The sequence below is a fragment of the Ambystoma mexicanum genome, chromosome 2q (assembly GCF_040938575.1).
Source record: "Ambystoma mexicanum isolate Mex_15411 chromosome 2q, UKY_AmexF1_1, whole genome shotgun sequence".
NCBI classification, from domain to species: domain Eukaryota; kingdom Metazoa; phylum Chordata; class Amphibia; order Caudata; family Ambystomatidae; genus Ambystoma; species Ambystoma mexicanum.
In genome coordinates, this window is record NC_090924.1 from 74,368,174 (window position 1) to 74,380,906 (window position 12,733).

The 12,733-nt window shown below is 46.0% G+C and overlaps 1 protein-coding gene across 4 annotated transcripts in view; it reads right to left on the minus strand.

Annotated features, from left to right (window-relative positions):
• Window positions 1–12,733, minus strand: part of ANKS3 (ankyrin repeat and sterile alpha motif domain containing 3) — a 590,125-nt gene that overhangs the window by 333,874 nt on the left and 243,518 nt on the right. The window lies entirely within an intron of this gene.

Below are 12,733 nucleotides of genomic sequence, written 5' to 3' on the forward strand. Positions count from 1 at the left end.
GTTGCAATGACTTGTAGTGTTTGCGCCCCACACCAGCTGAGTGGTATTGCAATGCATGGCACATCATTTGCCCATTTAGGTGGTCACTTGAATTCAAATGTTTGTTAGTGCTTTTCTTTTTTGTTGGTTGAGATGCCCACTGGAGACCACATCAATAACCTTCCTGCCTCCCCCTCATCCTTTCGTCCTTTATCCCCCCTCTTTGCTTTCACCTTCCCTTCATTCACCCATCTCTTACCTTCCTTTTCCAGTTTCCTTCCATATTCTCTCCTTTCTAATCTTTCGCCCGCCTCCTTTCCATGTTTACCTTCCAATCCCCTCTGCCTCGATTTTCACAGAACTGGTAAATCTTCCTGACCTGGGTCAACCCCAGAACCTTTTGCTTTGCTAGTGGGATATTTTCCCTTAAAACCTCAGTGAGTGGGAACCCACCTACGCCACTCTAGCCTCCTCTCTCCCCTTGTATATAATCTATATATATATGTATATACCTGTACAGCAATTTAACCGAAGATGAACATTTTCTTACTGCTTTGGTTTTTTGCGCCCCGATACCCTTGCTCTGGTGCGCAGTATAAATAATATAACAAACAAACCTTTTTCCACACTCACAGAATATTTAACTCTTTTGATGGGTGCATTTTTCTGACTCTGTGTCGTTTTATAGTTATCCTCTTTAACAACTTATTGGCAATAAGTGCCTGTTGTTGCTGGGCTGCCCTAGGGGCTCCCCTTTTAACCTTCTATTGCTAACCTTGAGGGAACTACAGTTCCCAAGGGTAGAAAGGATCTTTGGATCCCCTTTACATTGTGTTAGGTGAAACCAGCACACCCCACCTTATGTGGAGTGCTGGGGAGATGCAATATATCCCCTTTCACACTAAAATTAACAATTGTTACAGGGACAAGCTTACCTTCAATGGCTGGTGGCAGTGATACCTGGTATTAATTTGGTGCACCTTTACCGCAGGCTGTGTTCACAGCTGCAGTAAAGGCACCTAAGGGTGCTAATTTTACCAAAATGGCCCCAGTCTTCTTTTTTCACCATTTTAGTGTTTGTCCTTTCCTGTTCCATCCCCTGACATCCAGGTCGGGAAATTCCTTTGTGTGATTTTTATCTTCAGCGGTAGTCCCCTGGACTTCCCGCCCAGGCTCCAGTCTGTCTGTGAACGCAGGAAGCGAGGGATTAGTCCAAAACTCCACAGCCCTTTGTCTTCCTCCTTGCCTGAACGGGGACACATCCCAGTAGGGGGCTGGCTGCCCTGATTGGACAACCAGACCGCCCCTTCTTGCAAAATGCAAGGAGAGAATGCAGAAGTTGTGTTGTAATTCCTGATAAATACTGCGAACTTGGAAGCTGAAGAAAAGTCGCCCACTGGAACTGAAACCGAAGAGAATGATGAAGGAAAAGTGGCAGAGACAATTTCCAGAGAGCCTTCTGTGTAACCTGAGCCTGCTGTAGCCCTTCCTTCCAATCGAGCTGGGGACTCCAAAAACAGACGACCCTGACCCAGAGCCTTGTGAGACCCACTAGACGCAAGAAGACCTGCATTTTGTGCCATCCCACGCGTTGCTGCGACCTTGAGTTGCTGCAATACCCCAATACCCTGGGACCTCGAGCCACTGTGCGATGCACGGTCTTCCGAATTCCGAATCTTGTTGAAACTTCGTGGGCATCCATGTGGATCTCCAGAGACACGAATCGAGTCCGAAAAGTCCCCTCAACAGAGTGCTGGACCATTGTTTGATGAGGATTCAACCGCAATTTTCTGTCTTCTGTACTCCTTGAAAAGGCACCAACTCGGCAGAACTGCATTCAGCCACGAAGAAAACCTTGTCTAGAGCGTTCTTCATCGATCTCTGCTGCAAAGTCCTTCTGCGGTCTTGTTTCCAGTCACCATGACAAGGAATCCACTGACCGGGTATTTGGCTGCAGACCCTGAAGTCCTCCTGCTGCAAAATCTTCAATGCTGAGGTACCGTGTTGGCTTGGGTATGTACTTACCTTAAGCCTGTTAGGATTTCTGTGTAGCTGTGGGTTTTCTGTGAAGGGTTGGCCTCTCATCCCGTGCACCCAGTCCCACTGCTAGAATCCGGTTAGGGTGCCTTCTGCGAAGCTCCTGGACCCTCTTCTAACTCAGGAGTAAAGTACTCACCTGTTTGCCCAGTCTTCCTAAGGAACTCTGACTTTTGCTACTTAAGAACCTATCTTGACACTGCCTGTTGGACACTAGATCCTAGTGACCCCCCTTTCTGCCACTGAGAACACTCATGCTCCAAGAATAATGGAAATACTTTTAAGGGATTGGGACTTTTGCCTAGAAAAGAAAATAAGTGTTTAAAAGTTACTTACTTGAAAAGAGTTGGTTGGTAACTGTAACTCTAAGAGTGAACTGTTACAAAAGTTCTTACTTATACTTATAACCCGGCCTTCTCACCGGGAGCCTGCCCCTCGAACTTTAAAAATTGGATCGCCGGGTGTCTAAGCTCCTTGGGTCAACTATATGAGGGGAACCAACCGCTGACCTTCGAACAATGTAGGAGCGCTTTTCGCCTAGCGGAAACTGATAGGTTCTCATTTGCCCAATTACGACATTGGTGCTCACACCCACTGACCCGCTTAGCGGCCACACGAGAACTAGAGCTCATCAAGCTGACAGCGGCAGATTCACCGAACCGGGGACGAATCTAAACACTATATAGACTATTGCAGACAAACTTTCTCGTCGCTAAAGCGACCTATATGCCACAGTAGGAAGCATATTTCAGGACACCCGATACGGAACCAGTCCTGGGCAGGCATTTGGCCAAGAACTCATTAGTCATCCTTCTGCATCTCCAACTGGGAGTGCGCGCATAAATTACTTTTAAGGTGGTACTACCCGCTGCTCTGATTACATCACTTCAACCAGGCCCTGGACCCCCTATGTTGGCGCTGCTGCAGCCTCCCGGGCTCTTATCTACATATCTGGTGGTCATGCCTAGTGGTGGCGAACTTCTGGTCCCAATGCATAGCCACCATAGCAGACATTACCCAGATAACGCTGCCGTTGGAGCCAGAACCTATTTTGCTAGGGGTCCTGATCCCAAGCATATATCCAAGATCTGGCAAGAAGGTGACCCTCATAACACAGCTTCTCCTGGCTGCTAAGATCACAGTGGCGCGAACCTGGAAATCCCCGTAGGGCCCTCTAATGATCCTGTGGTGGCTAAAACTCTGGGACATCTTCATAGCGGAAAAGATCACGACGGCAAACAGGGGTCTCCTTCACCGCTTCACAAATATCTGGTCACCCGTGATAGATTACGACCAGAGCTACCCAGCACTAACAAACCACGTTCAGTGGTTAATGCCCTGCTAGCCGAGGACAAGGAACCAGTCCAACGATCGGAAGAGCAAGAACTTGACGGCGATCAAAGGGTAGAAGGTGGAGGGAAAGCTTAAGGGAATGTGAATATATGGCTTAATAAGATGCATGTACTTAAATATCTGTAATGCATTGTTCCCTTGTGCACTGATCAAAATTAAACAAGTTAAAAAAAAATGTATGGTTAACATCTTTTCTTTCCTTGGAAACTGTTTGGCCAGTCTAACAGAAAGTAGATGTGAAGGTATATTACTCTCCTGTGATTAGGTTGTGCCTCTTCCCAAAAGTAATGGGTTGGTTTCAACAGATTATTCCTGCAAGGTAATTGTATGAGTGTCCACCAACTGTTGGTACCACCAGATTAGTCCTGTTAGGATAATTGTATGAATGTCCCCAACTGGGTCTTGCTCCCCTGAGTTGCTGCTAGCCTGTCCAGAATAAGTCTGCATTAGGATGGTGCCTACCTAGAATAACTGAATCATTCAATAAAGTGTAACATTAGGGTTTACTTTCCCTGTGCTATCTAACCCAGAAGCTGTGTTTCTAACTCTCCCTTATAAGCCATACATCAGTTACTTGTATAGCTGGGAAATATCTAACCTTGACTCCTTGTGAGATTGAAAAAGTATATGGGTTTTACTTACCTTGTGTTAGCTGTGTGCCATCCCAAAAATAAGTTACAAAAGTTACTGCTTATCTCGTGTTTCACTGATCTCAAAAGCACCTGTAATTGAATGTTACATCCTTAGGTTTTACTCACCTAGTATAACTGTCTCTCATCCCATTCCTCCACGCCAACCAAGAGATGGGAGACCGTGCCCCGCCTCACGGCTTTGACGATCACTTCCCCTGTGGCCGCGAAATGGCAGGCTTCATGGACCGACCACGCAGACCCAAACCGCTCCTGTACCTGAGGGGTGGAAGGCACAACCTGGCATGAATGGAGCCTTCGGCCAGGGTCCTCGTGGCAGGCTGATGGGCCTGCATGATGGTCCTAGAGACCTTTCCCGGTCGGCTTTTTGGGCCCCGCAGTCCCAGCCTGCATGACCGCTTTGACCCTCAATATCCGAGGGAGCCTGGTGGACCCGGACCTCCAGTTGTACGGCAGATTGTCGAGTACCTGGCCCGAAAAGCACAGCATCGAATAAGTCCTCTAATACAGGAGTCTGCAATCTGCGGCTCACGTTTTGGACTACAACTCCCATGATCCCTCACCACTGTGCTAGTTGGGGGTTGATCGGAATTATAGTGCAAAACATCTGCTGAGCAAAAGGTTGCATACACCTGCAACCAATAGAGACCAATGTTGCTATTGTTGCTATCGTGATGGTTGCCGATAGTACCATCAGGATTCTATTGGCATGGCAGTTTGAAAGCTATTGGCTACTATGATTTTGATTGTGAATGTTTAATGCGCCTTTGAACCAAATTATTTGTACCATGTAATGGGCCAGAACCTGTCACCAGTTACTGAAACTGGTACTCTAATTATTTTCTTCTCTTATTCCTCTGCCCCGTGTTTTTCCCTTCCCCTTCTGCTCCTTACCTTCCGTTGTTCCTACTTCCTGCATTTCCTCCCATCTTCCTTTTGTCCTCGATACCAATCTTTCCCCATTCCCTCTCCACTTCAGTTCAGTTTCTTTCTTTGTTCCTCCCTTTTTCTCTGCCTTTCCTCATATCTTCTTTTTTCCCTTTGATCTTTTATTTATTTGTTCTTCGCTCTAGCCTGTCCATCCCAACTCTTCCCCTCTTGATCACCCAAGACGCTGGGTCGCCTACCACAGCACAGCTTTGTAGCCTGTCTGTGCCATTGCCACAGGGGAGCAGCATTAAGTACATTTTCCTCCTCCTGAAAAGTCTGAGCTCGCTTTAATTCAGCCTTACCATCAAACTTTGTGCTCGAAGTACCAGTCAGTGTTTTTTCAAAGCGGCCATGTAACAGTGAATGGCTAATTTGGAGTTCTAAACACGCTGTTGGTGTAATAAAAACAGGTGAGCTTCAGTCACTCAATTTATGAGAACTGCGTGTCCTTCTCTGGAGTCTTGTTACAAACATTATCAAACGCCAATAGTTGCCAATCCTTGTTATTGCATGCATGTGTCTGCTGTGCCCGTTATCAATTTTGTGAACTCTCACAGGAAGGCTGGCAGGGATAGCTTTGAATAATGAATTATGTGCTTTTAAAGCAATTCCAAAGAGTCCCTGGTAGTAGGATATTGAAAGGGCTGGTAATAGTGCATTTAAAAAGGCTCTAGTATGCTTTTTTACTATATTTAAAAAACATATATTATTTTGTCAACCAAAATACTAAATCACAAAGTCTTCGATAATCAAGCAAACAATAGGTTTGCTCTGCTCTGGAAGACAACATGTTGACAGAAATAAATTGTTAACTATTTGTCAGAAATAAATGTCCTTTTTAATAAGCGTGTAATATCCACTTTTACTTTGAACATGTTATAGAATCACATTATTGCTGGTAATTACCAGCGCCAGACCAAGGGTAACTTGAAACAGTGCCCCATTATCTGTTCTGATATAGTAGTTTCCCCTTAAAGCAACTTAAGCATGAGACAGCTACCTTTCTTGAACTGTTTTCCTAGCAGTTGATGGCAGCATCCCCGCTCACTGTTTCTTTATTGCATTTGCAGCTCACAATTCCCACCCCCTCCCCCCCGCCTGCAAGAAAAGCTCCTGCGACATGTCAGATGCATGCAGCCTAAGGGGACCTTCATTAGCAATAACCTACCATCCGTGAGTGTGGTGTGGTATGACAGAGAGAGGGTCACGGTCCGTACTCTGTCATACCACAAACAAGGACAACAGCCCCCGCACCATTCCCATCGCTTAGTAACTTTACATGTGGCGGCTCATACTCCTCCTGCCTGCCGGTGCAAGGTACTAACCAGCGGCGTCCAGAGTGAACTCATGATTCTAGTGAGTCAGCCCCTAGTCTTCCTCACTTTTGTTGCTCGTCGGTTGTCGTGTTGCAAGCAGCTGCCTGCCTCCCTTGCCTCCTGGAGACTGGTGGACTAGTTAGACACAGATCCAGCCCCGTTGCAACTGGTGCCTCGTGCTTGACTGCAGTGTCGCCACACCCTGGCGCCCAGGCCCGGCCTATTTTGTTACACGTTTTTTTTACTTTAGTTACAAGTCGTCATGCGTTTATGAAAAAAAAAAAAAAAGAACACTATAGAGACAAAGAAAGCAACGGCACGCATACTGTCTGCAGGCAGCAACCAGGGGAAAACAAAATATTTTTTTAAACACGATGGATTGAATGGTGTGCAATTGTTACCACAAATTGCCGTTTTGAAGAATGCCTATTTAAAACCGAAGTTACATATTTATAACTGAAACATTGAGTGTAAGTGTTACTTGTTGCATTTACAGATTTCAATTGCACATTTCTGAGCTCACATTCAACGCTCTTGAGATAGGCCTGGCTGCTCAGTCACACCACCAACTTGTGTAGTACAGACCTATAAAAAAAGGTGGGTTACCTAATACCAAGCAGATAAGTGTTGTGTAGTCTCACCCAGTGTGACTACACCAATTCTAACATAACAGTATATCAAAAGCGTGCTGATAACATGGGGCTGATGGATCTTTGGTATAATCCCAAAATGTATGGGCTAAAGTATAAGATGGTGGTCCGCAGCACCTATAATGAATGGTACCTGGGAGCTATGCATGAATTGTGTCCAAAAGGAAATTATCCCTAGAACTCCTAACAATTAAACTGTTGCTACGATTAGAGCCATACTTTGGATCTTCCCTGTAAGAGAAACACAAAAATCCTTATGACCAAAATGAGAATGGGCACATAACCTCTGCGCTTTTTTTGTGTCTCATTCGTCCAAGGATTCTGTGTATTGCCCTCTGGGTAAATTGGGAGGAAGACATTTTTCATTCCTTATTAATTTGCCCATTATATCAATATCACAGAAGACCATGCCTTAAACCTTTATTCATTTGATATAATATCAGATGAATTAAGGACGCTCTAAACTTTGTAAAAACGACTCAGAGCCCATACGAAACTGAATGCATTTTACAAGCCTTGGTCAATTCGCCAACAGTTTCTGACCAACATTGCTGCTACTTGATTTATTGATGCTTTTAACCAGTGTACTGGAATGATGGTTTATTAACCGAGCGAACAAATGTGTGCATCTTCTCCTTTTTATTATATTTATTCAAACAACGTGTTTTAGTGATGATTCTTAACTTGTTTAATTTAGATGTATGGATTTTGTAAAATTAAGCTTTCTCAGTTTTGCCATTCCCTCATTTAGAGTGTTCCTTACATGGCACACTTGCACTTTACACTGTTTCAAAAGACATTTGCTAAGTGATGATGAATTACTCTACTGGAATGTAATTTGTGTTGCTTTTAAGGCTTATTGCCAAAATAAAGCTTTACTGAGGATGAGAAATACACAATAGTTTATTAGGCCTTTAAAATACACACTAGCAAGTAAAACTTCTAGTCAACTATTGTCACTCCAACACTATAAAAGGAGATATATAAATTTGCCCCTGGGAATGTGAGAAGCCAGGAATGAAACACAGATACAGAGTATTCAAGGTTTTGGATATAAATCTTTATTGAAACAAAAAGGGTTGGAAAGTGTCTCACTATCCCTATTCTAGGTGGTTTTCCCTACCTCAACCAAAAACGATGGGTCTGTCCTTTGTCAAGATGTCCAACAAAATGTCCTGTGTCATTAATCCTATTTTGGCCCTCACACTCTAAAACTGATTAAGGTGTAAAGGGTATTGCCTTTGACTCTTGAAGTGTTCAAATATTCAAATCCAACCAAAAGATTCAAGCTCTCTGGGATAATTCCCTTCCCCAGATTGCTCTTCTTTAACATACAACACAGAATCCTAAGGGTATGACTCTTCATAGGGATTCTCTACCATCAATATGGATTTTTAAAAAAAACCTCTATTGTTTTATTAATACAACAGTCAAGGCTGCAAGGAACAGCATATCCCCAACCCCCCCCCCCGCCCACCTCTTCCCACTCTCACATAGGTACATCTAGAGAACAACATCAGGTATACATTTGTTCGAGGCAGTTGATATCACATAAGCACATTTATAAACATCGGCAATAGTATCACTTCACAACTGAAATTGTGAGTTAAGGCCGCCAGCTGTTGTGCAGTGGTCGGGTGTGGCACCTGGGGACTGATGTCTGCTCAGCTTCAGGCAGGTATTGCCTAAAGGGAGGCCAATAGTCAAATGGGTGACTGGAGGCCGGAGGTGTTGCTGCATACCTTGTCTCCCTTTGTTCGCACATTGTCATGGTATCCCATCCATCTCATGTACGAGGGATTGATGGAATTACCCCACATTCTAGCTACCCAGTACCTGGCAACTGCCGTGGCCATGCCCAATAGCTTTCTCTCGGTGCGGGTATCGCCTTCAATTAGGGCCAGTAGCCATAGGTCAGGTGTGTACAGCCTCGTAGAGGGCAGTATTCCGGCCGTTGCGTCTTCCATGGAGTTCCAAAAAAGTTCGAATATGGGGGCAGCTCCATACAACATGGAAGAAATCAGCTGGTTCTGCACCACATCTCTTGCAGGAGGGGAACCTCTCCGGGTAGAACCTACTTGGAGTGTGTGGGGAGTGATATTTGATGCAAACCTGTAATGAATCACTCTGTTGTCTACAGTTTATGGATATTTAACAGGTTTGCATACAGATAAGTTTCCATTGATCCTCACTCAGTGTTGTACCCAGCGTCGCTTCCCACTTGGTTTTGTAGGTGTGGTTCTTTGCTCCTTTCCCAGCTCTAACTAGCTTATAAAATGGTGGACACCAACTTCCCAGTTGTAACGGGATTGGTTATATAGCACTGTGCAGGATGAGTAGTAGGGGCTTGTGGAAAGTTAGGCCATTTATTCTTAAGGATGCTACGTATCTTGTAGTAGTGTAGCAATGTCACAGTGTTATGGGCCCCACTAGCTCGGAGCTCCTCCCATTGTATGAATCGCCCGTCTTGTACTAGGTCCCCCAGGGTCCTAACACCTAGTGTTTGAAATTGTTCCCTGAATGATATTTTGTGCGTGAGTGAGATCTCAATTACGCTGTACAGTCAGTTCAGGCAAGCAGTGGGGGTCAGTACCTAATAGTTGATTTACCCGGTCCCAGGCTTTGCACGTTGTCCCTAAGGGCTGTACCTCACCCCTCGGGGCTGAGCCACTATCGCCCCACAGCATGCCCATCAGTTCATCTGGGTAAGCGATAGCTTTCGCCTGACGGGAGTGCGGGGAGTTCGGAACTGGGCCTTTCCAGTCAGCTATATACTGCACCTGGTCTGCCAGGTAGTACATGTACATGTCCAAAAATTGAAGACCTCCAAGTTCATAGGGACGGGTTAGCGTGTCATAGGCCATCCTAGGTTGTTTTCCTGCCCATACCAGCCTAGTCATCATTTTCCCAATGCGGCTTCAGGAGCTTAAAGAGGCCCATACTGGTACATTATTGAAGATATACAGAAGCTTGGGTAGTATTACCATTTTAGCGAGGGCTATGCGGGGCGCTTATGTGATAGGGAGTCGTATCCATGTTTCGAGTTTATGTTCTATTGCCTCTAGTGGAGTGATATAGTTATCTTTAAATAGACTGTCCTGTGAAGTGGAGACTGATGCCGAGGTAACGTATCCCTTGTGGACACCACAGGAACCTGTCGCCCACATATGCCTGTTGCACTTTCGGGCGCAAGGGGGGAGTATTTCGGACTTGTCCCAGTTAATCCTGAGCCCCGAGTATTCCCCGAATCTAACCACTTCCTGCGTCACTGGGGTTAGGTTTTGGCGGGGTGCTTGATACACAAGAGGATGTAATCGGCATATAGGGATATAGTAGAGAGATGCGATTGAATGCGAATCCCTTGGTGTGCATGTAGATCTCGTATACGACAGGCCATGGGTTCCATCATGAGCGCAAACAGGATTGGGGAAATGGGGCAGCCCTGGCGAGTGCCTCGTGTAGGGTAAATGTATGATGAGATCGAGCCATTTGTGTATATTGCTGCTCACGGAGCTCTGTATAGCAGTTTAATACAGCTGATGTACGTAAGCCAAAATCCGGAGTGGCGAAGCACTTCAAATAGAAAGGGCCACTCCGAGTCGAAGGCTTTTTCGGCATGCAATGCGGCTACCACCATTGGCACCTCCTGGTTCATATTGTGCATTAGGTTGAAAAGATGCCGCAGGTTATTTTGAGTGGACCTACCAGAGATGAAACCAGCTTGATCGGGGAGGACCAAGGCCAGCATGTGTGGCAGAGTGCGGTCTGCAAGTATCTTGGCTAGCATTTTGTTATCTCTATTGATTAGTGATAACGGCCTGTATGATGACATTGATTGGGGATTTTTGCCGGGTTTTAGTAAGACTGTTATCAAAGCGGATCTGGTGGACTCCAGTAGGGCACCTGTGGCCAGTGCACACTGGTACATACCCATCAGATGAGGGATCACTAGGTCAGCATAATACCATCCATACCGGGGGCTTTCCCGCTGTGTAAAGATTCAAATGCAGCGTGACCTCCTCTTCCATTATGGGGTTGTTGAGGGCGCCACCCCAGAGCTATCTCGTCGAAATATTGTGTCAGCTCAACATGGCCGGGGGTGGCGCGAGAAGTATATAGCTGTTCATAGTATTCTCTAAATTCGTTGTTGATCCCCTGTAAATCTCTGGTAAGTACCCCATTTTTATTCATAATTTCCGCTATGCTAGTGGACTTGTGTTCCTTACGAATGGCCCACGCTAGTGTCCTGCTTGGTCTGGCTCCCTCTCCATGTCTAACCGCTAGTATTGGGTCTCAAATAAATCCTTCGCTGTGTGCAAGATGTAAAAGCTCCTCCCTGAGTGGCCCGAGTTCGCCACGTAATTCGGGTGTGTCCCTTTCACCCTGCCCGTTTTCCCTTTCACGGATTTGGACTTCCAGAGCTCGCATGGAACTGCGTATGGCCTTCAAACCCCCCCCCCCGCCCCCTTTTGAGATGCAGAATCCCCTTATATACACCTTAAAGGCTTCCCAGATCACCTTGATAAGGGACTGATCCATCATTTGTTTGAAAGTATGTACGGATATCCTGTTCGATTTCAGAGCAGATTTCCACGTCCTCAAGGGCAGTGGCTCTAAATCACCATCCAAGTGGGCCAGGGGGAGCTTGGGAGATCTCTAGCCGGGCCTTTACTGGCAAGTGATCAGATAGAGTCCGGGGGAGGATGGTTGTTTCAGTAACATTGCGCAACAGTGGGTTGATGGCCATTACATAATCGATCCTGGAGGCACTCACATGCACTCCAGAGATGTATGTGTACTCCCAGGCTTCAGGGTGTGTGCATCGTCACACGTTGAGTAGTTCATGGTATTGGGAAATTGAGTACTATGCCTCGGCCGCCTGTTAGAGTGTGAGTGCAAGTTTAAAGTCTTCTGCCCATAAAATCACGTATCCTGGAAACTTGTGGATGTGTCTGGCGCATTGGTGGAAGAACTCGGGGGTATCAGTGTTCGGAGCGTAGATATTTATCAGGAGTAGTTTAGTGACAAGTATTTCGCCTTCAAGCATTATGAAACGCCCCTCGTCTTTGATTTGTTCATGCAATCTATATTGTAGCACGTTGTGTATATAGATGGCCACCCCCATGGAGCGTGAGGAGTCATATCAGTGGATGCCCCATCCTGGTAGTCTAGGGAGGGAGGTGCTGCGGATCAGATGTGTCCCATGCAAGCAGAATACATTTGCCCCGTGGTTTCTACTATAGTTAGCTATTAACCATGATTTCTTCTGGTGGGTAAGCCCCCTTATATTCCATGAAAGAATTGTTGGTGTCGTCCCGGGACGTCCCCCTGTTGAATGATTGGTCACGTCTCTGACCGGATTGTGTCGGGCAATGTCGTGGCGTGTGCAGTTTGGTCATGTGTTGTTATATACTTAGCAGACATTTCTGTTGTACCCATGTATCCTATGTGAGCCTTCAAGTGACCTTTGGATTCCCTAGTACCAAGAACTATTAAACTAACCAGCTAAAACGTTGGTCCCTCCCCATCCCACCCCCACCCACGCCAGACACAAACCTACCAACAAACCCGCCTACCCTCAACTATTCCCATATTTCAAACCGAACAATCCGCAGTGGCTACGGGTAGTGGTGCGCTAGGAGCGGCCTGGGAACTCCCATAGGCAGCGGTATCCATGGTGTCACAGCTGGGTGAAGCTCAGGAAGCTCCACAGCCTAATTTGAACCATTAATACAGAAACAAAGCAGGGGACATTCTGGTTTCATATTCATTCAGGGGTGCTGTGGGAGGGGTTCGGAGATCCGCCCAGACTCGGATA